Source organism: Arachis hypogaea, chromosome 5, assembly GCF_003086295.3.
Source record: "Arachis hypogaea cultivar Tifrunner chromosome 5, arahy.Tifrunner.gnm2.J5K5, whole genome shotgun sequence".
Taxonomy (NCBI): Eukaryota; Viridiplantae; Streptophyta; class Magnoliopsida; order Fabales; family Fabaceae; genus Arachis; species Arachis hypogaea.
This window is the reverse complement of record NC_092040.1, coordinates 15,542,748-15,550,824: the sequence shown is the minus strand read 5'-3', so window position 1 is coordinate 15,550,824 and position 8,077 is coordinate 15,542,748. Positions and strand designations below refer to the sequence as shown.

General features: G+C 40.1%; 1 non-coding gene across 1 annotated transcript; it reads left to right on the top strand.

Moving 5' to 3' along the window:
- Positions 1-7,664: 7,664 nt before the first annotated feature.
- LOC112804589 (small nucleolar RNA R71) lies at positions 7,665-7,772 on the top strand. The gene has a single exon (XR_003203200.1). It is a non-coding gene; the product is annotated as a small nucleolar RNA R71 (small nucleolar RNA).
- Positions 7,773-8,077: the final 305 nt, after the last annotated feature.

Here is an 8,077-nt window from a genome sequence, read left to right as displayed (position 1 = left end):
AGAGATTCTCTCATCTCTCTTAGGATTTAGGATTAGGATTCCTCTTAAAGGAATTAGGATTTCTTCCTCTCAATTTTCAAGTTCAATGTTCCTTTTACTTATTTTCTCAATTCGGTTTATGAACTCTTTATGTTTGGATTGATTTCCTTTTATTAATTCAATTTGAGGTATTTCAGATCTATGATTTTATTTAGCTTTTTACATTCTTAGCTTTGGTTGATTAATTGGAGACACTTGACTTATCAAACTCAGCTGTTGATTGAAATTGGAATTACTGATTGATCTGGATCACTCTAAAGCTAGTCCTGCCATAAGGATTGACTAGGACTTAAGGATCAAGCTAATTAGTCCACTTGACCTTCCTTTGTTTAGTAAAGGCTGACCAAGTGGGGTTAAAACCCAATTCTCATCACACCTGATAAGGATAACTAGGATAGGAATTCCAGTTCTCATACCTTGCCAAGAGCTTTTCTTAATTATTAATTTATTTTTCTTGTCATTTAAATTACTTGTTCCTTATTTCAAAAACCTAAAAATACTGTTTTCCATAACCAATAATAAAACACACCTCCCTGCAATTCCTTGAGAAGACGACCCGAGGTTTGAATACTTCGGTTATTTATTTTTATTGGGTTTGCTTAAGTGACAAACAAAACTTTTGTACAAAAGGATTCTCTGTTGGTTTAGAAGCTATACTTACAACGCGATTACATTTTTAAATTTCTTTACCGATAGAAAGCCCGATCGTCAAAATGGCGCCGTTGCTGGGGAATTGCAAACGTGTGCCTTATTCTTGGTTATTGTAAATATTTTTATTGTTTGTTTTTTTGCTTTGATCTAAAAATTCTAGGTTTGGTGTCATTTTATTGTTTTTCTCTTTCCTCATTAATTTCAAAAATATCTTTCCTCTTTACTTTAATTGATTTTTTTTCTAAAATTACAAAAAAAATTCAGATTTTTATTTTAAAATTTTTTATCTTTTCTTATCTTAGTTTTAAATTTCAAAATTCAAATCTTTTTCAAAAGTCATATCTTTTTCAAAATCTTATCTTATCTTATTTCAAAAATCAAATTTCAATTTTTGATATTTAAATTCCAAAATTCAAAATTCAAATTTCAAAATTTAAATTTAAAATTTTAAAAATCAAACCTTTTCAAAATTTAAACCTTTTTCAAATTTTTATCTTATATTGTTGTTAGTATTTCTAGTTTTAGGAGTTTATTTTCATTAATTTTTATTAGTTTTTATTTCCTTTAGCTACCATGAACTCTCACAACTTTGGCTATGAGTCTGGTTACAATTATGTTGCAGGGAGAGGAGATTACAACGAGAACATTGGTGCGCGAAATTTTGAACATTACTTTTTCACAACTCTCATAATCCCCGGTAATGGCTCCAAAAACTTGGTAGCTCAATACCATGGCATTACACAACTTCGCACAACTAACCAGCAAGTGCACTGGGTCGTCCAAGTAATAAACCTTACGTGAGTAAGGGTCGATCCCACGGAGATTGTTAGTATTGAAGCAAGCTATGGTCATCTTGTAAATCTTAGTCAGGCAAACTCAAATGGATATAGTGATGAACGAAAATAACACAAAGGTAAAGATAGAGATACTTATGTAATTCATTGGTAGGAACTTCAGATAAGCGTATGAAGATGCCTTCCCTTCCGTCTCTCTGCTTTCCTACTGCCTTCATCCAATCCTTCTTACTCCTTTCCATGGCAAGCTCGTGTAGGGTTTCACTGTTGTCAGCAGCTACCTCCCATCCTCGCAGTGAAAACTAATGCTCATGCACTCTGTCACAGTGCGGCTAATCACCGGTTTGGTTCCCTCCCCTACCGGAATAGAATCACTCTTTTGCGTCTGTCACTAACGCCCAGTAGGTTACAGGTTTGAAGCACGTCACAGTCATTCAATCATTGAATCCCACTCAGAATACCACAAACAAGGTTTAGACCTTCCGGATTCTCTTGAATGCCGCCATCAGGTCCTGCCTATACCACGAAGACTCTGATCTCACGGAATGGTTGGCTCGTTTGTCAGGCGAGCACTCAGTTGTCAAGCGATCAACCATGCATCGTGCAATCAGGAATCCAAGAGATATTCACCAAGCCTCAAATGCTTGTAGAACAAGAGTGGTTGTCAGTCACTTTGTTCATGAGTGAGAATGGTGATGGGCGTCAATCATCACCTTCATCAAGTTGAAGAACAAGTGATATCTTGGAACAAGAACAAGCGGAATTGAATGGAAGAACAATAGTAATTGCATTAATACTCGAGGTACAGCAGAGCTCCACACCTTAATCTATGGTGTGTAGAAGCTCCACCGTTGAAAATACATAAGCATAAGGTCTAGGCATGGCCGAATGGCCAGCCTCCCAATGATCTAAGATAGCATGAAGATAGCTACCAAAGTCCTCTTAAGATCTAAAGTGATCAAAAGATCTCTAATACAATAGTAAAAGGTCCTACTTATAAGAAACTAGTAGCCTAAGGTGTACAGAAATGAGTAAATGACATAAAAATCCTCTTCCGGGCCCACTTGGTGTGTGCTTGGGCTGAGCAATGAAGCAAATTTCGTGTAGAGACTCTTCTTGGAGTTAAACACCAGCTTTAGTGCCAGTTTGGGCGTTTAACTCCCATTTGGGTGCCAGTTCCAGCGTTTAACGCTGGGATTTCTTGAGGTGACTTTTAACGCCGGTTTGGGCCATCAAATCTTGGGCAAAGTATGGACTATCATATATTGCTGGAAAGCCCAGGATGTCTACTTTCCAACGCCGTTGAGAGCGCGCCAATTGGGCTTCTGTAGCTCCAGAAAATCCACTTCGAGTGCAGGGAGGTCAGAATCCAACAGCATCTGCAGTCCTTTTTGGTCTCTAAATCAGATTTTTGCTCAGGTCCCTCAATTTCAGCCAGAAAATACCTGAAATCACAGAAAAATACACAAACTCATAGTAAAGTCCAGAAAAGAGAATTTTAATTAAAAACTAATAAAAATATACTAAAAACTAACTATATCATACCAAAAACATACTAAAAACAATGCCAAAAAGTATACAAATTATCCGCTCATCACAACACCAAACTTAAATTGTTGCTTGTCCCCAAGCAACTGAAAATCAAATAAGATAAAAAGAAGAGAATATGCAATGAATTCCAAAAACATCTGTGAAGATCAGTATTAATTAGATGAGCGGGGCTTTTAACTTTTTGCTTCTGAATAGTTTTGGCATCTCACTCTATCCTTTGAAATTCAGAATGGTTGGCTTCTTTAGGAACTCAGAGTCCAGATAGTGCTAATGATTCTCTTAGTGAAGTATGATGATTCTTGAACATAGCTATTTATTGAGTCTTGGCTGTGGCCCAAAGCACTCTGTCTTCCAGTATTACCACCGGATACATACATGCCACAGACACATAATTGGGTGAACCTTTTCAGATTGTGACTCAGCTTTGCTAAAGTCCCCAATTAGAGGTGTCAAGGGTTCTTAAGCACACTCTTACTTGCCTTGGATCACAATTCTTTATTCTCTATTTTTTTCGTTTTTCTTTTTCTTTTTCTTTTTTTTTCGATTTTTTTTAATAGCTTTTTCTTGCTTCAAGAATCATTTTTATGATTTTTCAGATCCTCAGTAACATGTCTCCTTTTTCATCATTCTTTCAAGAGCCAGCATTCATGAACCACAAATTCAAGATATATATGCACTGTTTAAGCATACATTCAGAGAACAAAAATATTGCCACCACATCAAAATAATTAAACTGCTATAAAATTCAAAATTCATGCAATTCTTCCTTTTTCAATTAAGCACATTTTTATTCAAGAAAGGTGATGGATTCATAGGACATTCATAACTTTAAGGCATAGACACTAAGACATTAATGATCACAAGACACAAACATGGATAAACATAAGCATAAATTTTCAAAAAACAGAAGAACAAATAACAAGGAAATCAAAGAACGGGTCCACCTTAGTGATGGCGGCTCTTTCTTGCTCTTGAAGATCCTATGGAGTGCTTGAGCTCCTCAATGTCTCTTCCTTGTCTTTGTTGCTCCTCCCTCATGATTCTTTGATCTTCTCTAATCTCATGAAGGATGATGGAGTGTTCTTGATGCTCCACCCTTAGTTGTCCCATGTTGGAACTCAACTCTCCTAGGGAGGTGTGTAGTTGCTCCCAATAGTTTTGTGGAGGAAAATTCATCCCTTGAGGAATTTCAGGGATTTCATGATGAGTGGGATCTCTTGTGTACTCCATCCTTTTCTTGGTGATGGGCTTGTCCTCATCAATGGGGATGTTTCCCTCTATGTCAACTCCAACTGAATAACAGAGGTGACAAATGAGATGAGGAAAGGCTAACCTTGCCAAGGTGGAGGTCTTGTCCACCACTTTATAGAGTTCTTGGGCTATAACCTCATGAACTTCTACTTCTTCTCCAATCATGATGCTATGGATCATGATGGCCCGGTCTATGGTAACTTCGGACCGGTTGCTAGTGGGGATGATTGAGCGTTGTATGAACTCTAACCATCCTCTAGCCACGGGCTTGAGGTCATGCCTTCTCAATTGAACCGGCTTTCCTCTTGAATCTTGCTTCCATTGTGCGCCCTCTTCACATATAACTGTGAGGACTTGGTCCAACCTTTGATCAAAGTTGACCCTTCTAGTGTAAGGATGTTCATCTCCTTGCATCATAGGCAAGTTGAACGCCACCCTCACGCTCTCCGGACTAAAATCCAAGTATTTCCCCCGAACCATAGTAAGATAATTCTTTGGATTCGGGTTCACACTTTGGTCATGGTTCTTGGTGATCCATGCATTGGCATAGAACTCTTGAACCATCAAGATTCCGACTTGTTGAATGGGGTTGGTAAGAACGTCCCAACCTCTTCTTCGGATCTGATGGCGGATCTCCAGATATTCACCCTTTTTTAGTGAAAAAGGGACCTCGGGGATCACCTTCTTCAAGGCCACAACTTCATAGAAGTGGTCTTGATGCACCCTTGAGATAAGTCTATCCATCTCCCATGACTCGGAGGTGGAAGCTTTTGCCTTCCCTTTCCTCTTTTTAGAGGTTTCTCCGGCCTTGGATGCCATAATGGTTATGGAAAAACGAAAAAGCAACGCTTTTACCACACCAAACTTAAAATGTTTGCTCGTCCTCGAGCAAAAGAAGAAAGAAGAGAGTAGAAGAAGAAGAAATGAGGATGAGGGAGATGGTGGTGTGTTCGGCCAAAGAGGGGGAGAAGTGGTGTTTAGGTTGTGTGAAAATGAAGGGTTGAAGAAGGGTATATATAGGAGAGAGGGGGTAAAGGGTTCGGCCATGATGGGTGGGTTTGGGAGGGAAAGTGGTTTGAATTTGAAGGGTGAGGTTGGTGGGGGTTTATGAAGGATGGATGTGAGTGGTGAAGAGAAAGATGGGATTTGATAGGTGAGGGGTTTTTGGGGAAGAGGTGTTGAGGTGATTGGTGAATGGGGGAAGAAGAGAGAGAGTGATGGTAGGGTCCTGTGGGGTCCACAGATCCTGTGGTGTCAAGGAAAAGGCATCCTTGCACCAAATGGCATCAAAATCCACGTTTTGAGCCATTTCTGGCGTTAAACGCCGGGCTGGTGCCCATTCCTGGCGTTTAACGCCAGGTTCTTGCCCTTTACTGGCGTTTAACGCCAGTCTGGTGCCCCTTTCTGGCGTTAAACGCCCAGAAGGGTGCCAGACTGGGCGTTAAACGCCCAACTGCTAGGCTTACTGGCGTTTGAACGCCAGCAGCATCTTCCTCCAGGGTGTGCTGTTTTTCTTCCTGTTTTTCATTCTGTTTTTGCTTTTTTCATTGTTTTTGTGACTTCTTATGATCATCAACCTACAAAAAAGATAAAATAACAAAAGAAAATAATTAATTATAAAACATTGGGTTGCCTCCCAACAAGCGCTTCTTTATTGTCATTAGCTTGACAGAGGACTCTCATGGAGCCTCAGAAATGCTCAGAACCGTGTTGGAACCTCCCAACACCAAACTTAGAGTTTGAATGTGGGGGTTCAACACCAAACTTAGAGTTTGGTTGTGGCCTCCCAACACCAAACTTAGAGTTTGGTTGTGGGGGCTCTGTTTGGCTCTGTTTTGAGAGAAGCCCTTCATGCTTCCTCTCCATGATGACAGAGGTATATCCTTGGGCCTTAAACACCAAGGATTCTTCATTCACTTGAATGATCAACTCTCCTCTATCAACATCAATCACAGCCTTTGCTGTGGCTAGGGAGGGTCTGCCAAGGATGATGGATTCATCCCTGCATTTCCCAGTCTCTAGGACTATGAAATCAGTAGGGATGTAATGGTCTTCAATCTTCACCAAAACATCCTCTACAAGTCCATAAGCTTGTTTTCTTGAGTTGTCTGCCATCTCTAGTGAGATTTTTGCAGCTTGTACCTCATAGATCCCTAATTTCTCCATTACAGAGAGGGGCATGAGGTTTACGCTTGATCCTAAGTCACACAAGGCCTTCTTGAAGGTCATGGTGCCTATGGTACAAGGTATAGAAAACTTCCCAGGGTCCTGCCTCTTTTGAGGTAATTGCTGCCTAGACAAGTTATCCAGTTCTTTGGTGAGCAAAGGGGGTTCATCCTCCCAAGTCTCATTTCCAAATAACTTGTCATTTAGCTTCATGATTGCTCCAAGGTATTTAGCAACTTGCTCTTCAGTGACATACTCATCCTCTTCAGAAGAAGAATACTCATCAGAGCTCATGAATGGCAGAAGTAAGTCCAATGGAATCTCTATGGTCTCAGTTTGAGCCTCAGATTCCTAAGGTTCCTCATTGGGGAACTCATTGGAGGTCAGTGGACGCCCAGTGAGGCCTTCCTCAGTGGCATTCACTGCCTCTTCTTCCTCCCAGAATTCGGCCATGTTGATGGCCTTGCACTCTCCTTTTGGATTTTCTTCTGTGTTGCTTGGAAGAGTACTTGGAGGGAGTTCAGTAATTTTCTTGCTCAGCTGACCCACTTGTCCTTCCAGATTCCTAATGGAAGATCTAGTTTCAGTCATAAAACTTTGAGTGGTTTTGATTAGATCAGAGACCATGGTTGCCAAGTCAAAATTATTCTGCTTGGAACTCTCTGTCTGTTGCTGAGAAGATGATGGAAAAGGCTTGCTATTGCTAAACCTGTTTCTTCCACCATTATTGTTATTGAAACCTTGTTGGGGTCTCTGTTGATCCTTCCATGAAAGATTTGGATGATTCCTCCATGAAGGATTATAGGTGTTTCCATAGGGTTCTCCCATGTAATTCACCTCTTCTATTGAAGGGTTCTCAGGATCATAAGCTTCTTCCTCAGATGAAGCTTCCTTAGTACTGCTTGGTGCATTTTGCATTCCAGACAGACTTTGAGAAATCATATTGACTTGTTGGGTCAATATTTTATTCTGAGCCAATATGGCATTCAGAGTGTCAATCTCAAGAACTCCTTTCTTCTGACTAGTCCCATTGTTCACAGGATTTCTTTCAGAAGTGTACATGAATTGGTTATTTGCAACCATTTCAATCAGTTCTTGAGCTTCAGTAGGCGTCTTCTTCAGATGAAGAGATCCTCCAGAAGAGCTATCCAAGGACATCTTGGACAGTTCAGAGAGACCATCATAGAAAATACCTATGATGCTCCATTCAGAAAGCATATCAGTGGGACACTTTCTGATCAATTGTTTGTTTCTTTCCCAAGCTTCATAGAGGGATTCTCCTTCCTTCTGTCTGAAGGTTTGGATTTCCACTCTAAGCTTACTCAATTTTTGAGGTGGAAAGAACTTTGCCAAGAAGGCATTGACTAGCTTTTCCCAAGAGTCCAGGCTTTCTTTAGGTTGAGAATCCAACCATGTTCTAGCTCTGTCTCTTACAGCAAAAGGGAATAGCATCAGTCTGTAAACCTCAGGGTCAACCCCATTAGTCTTGACTGTGTCACAGATTTGCAAGAACTCAGCTAAAAACTGATGAGGATCTTCCAATAGAAGTCCATGAAACTTGCAATTCTGTTGCATTAGAGAAACTAATTGAGGCTTAAGCTCAAAGTTGTTTGCTCCAATGGCAG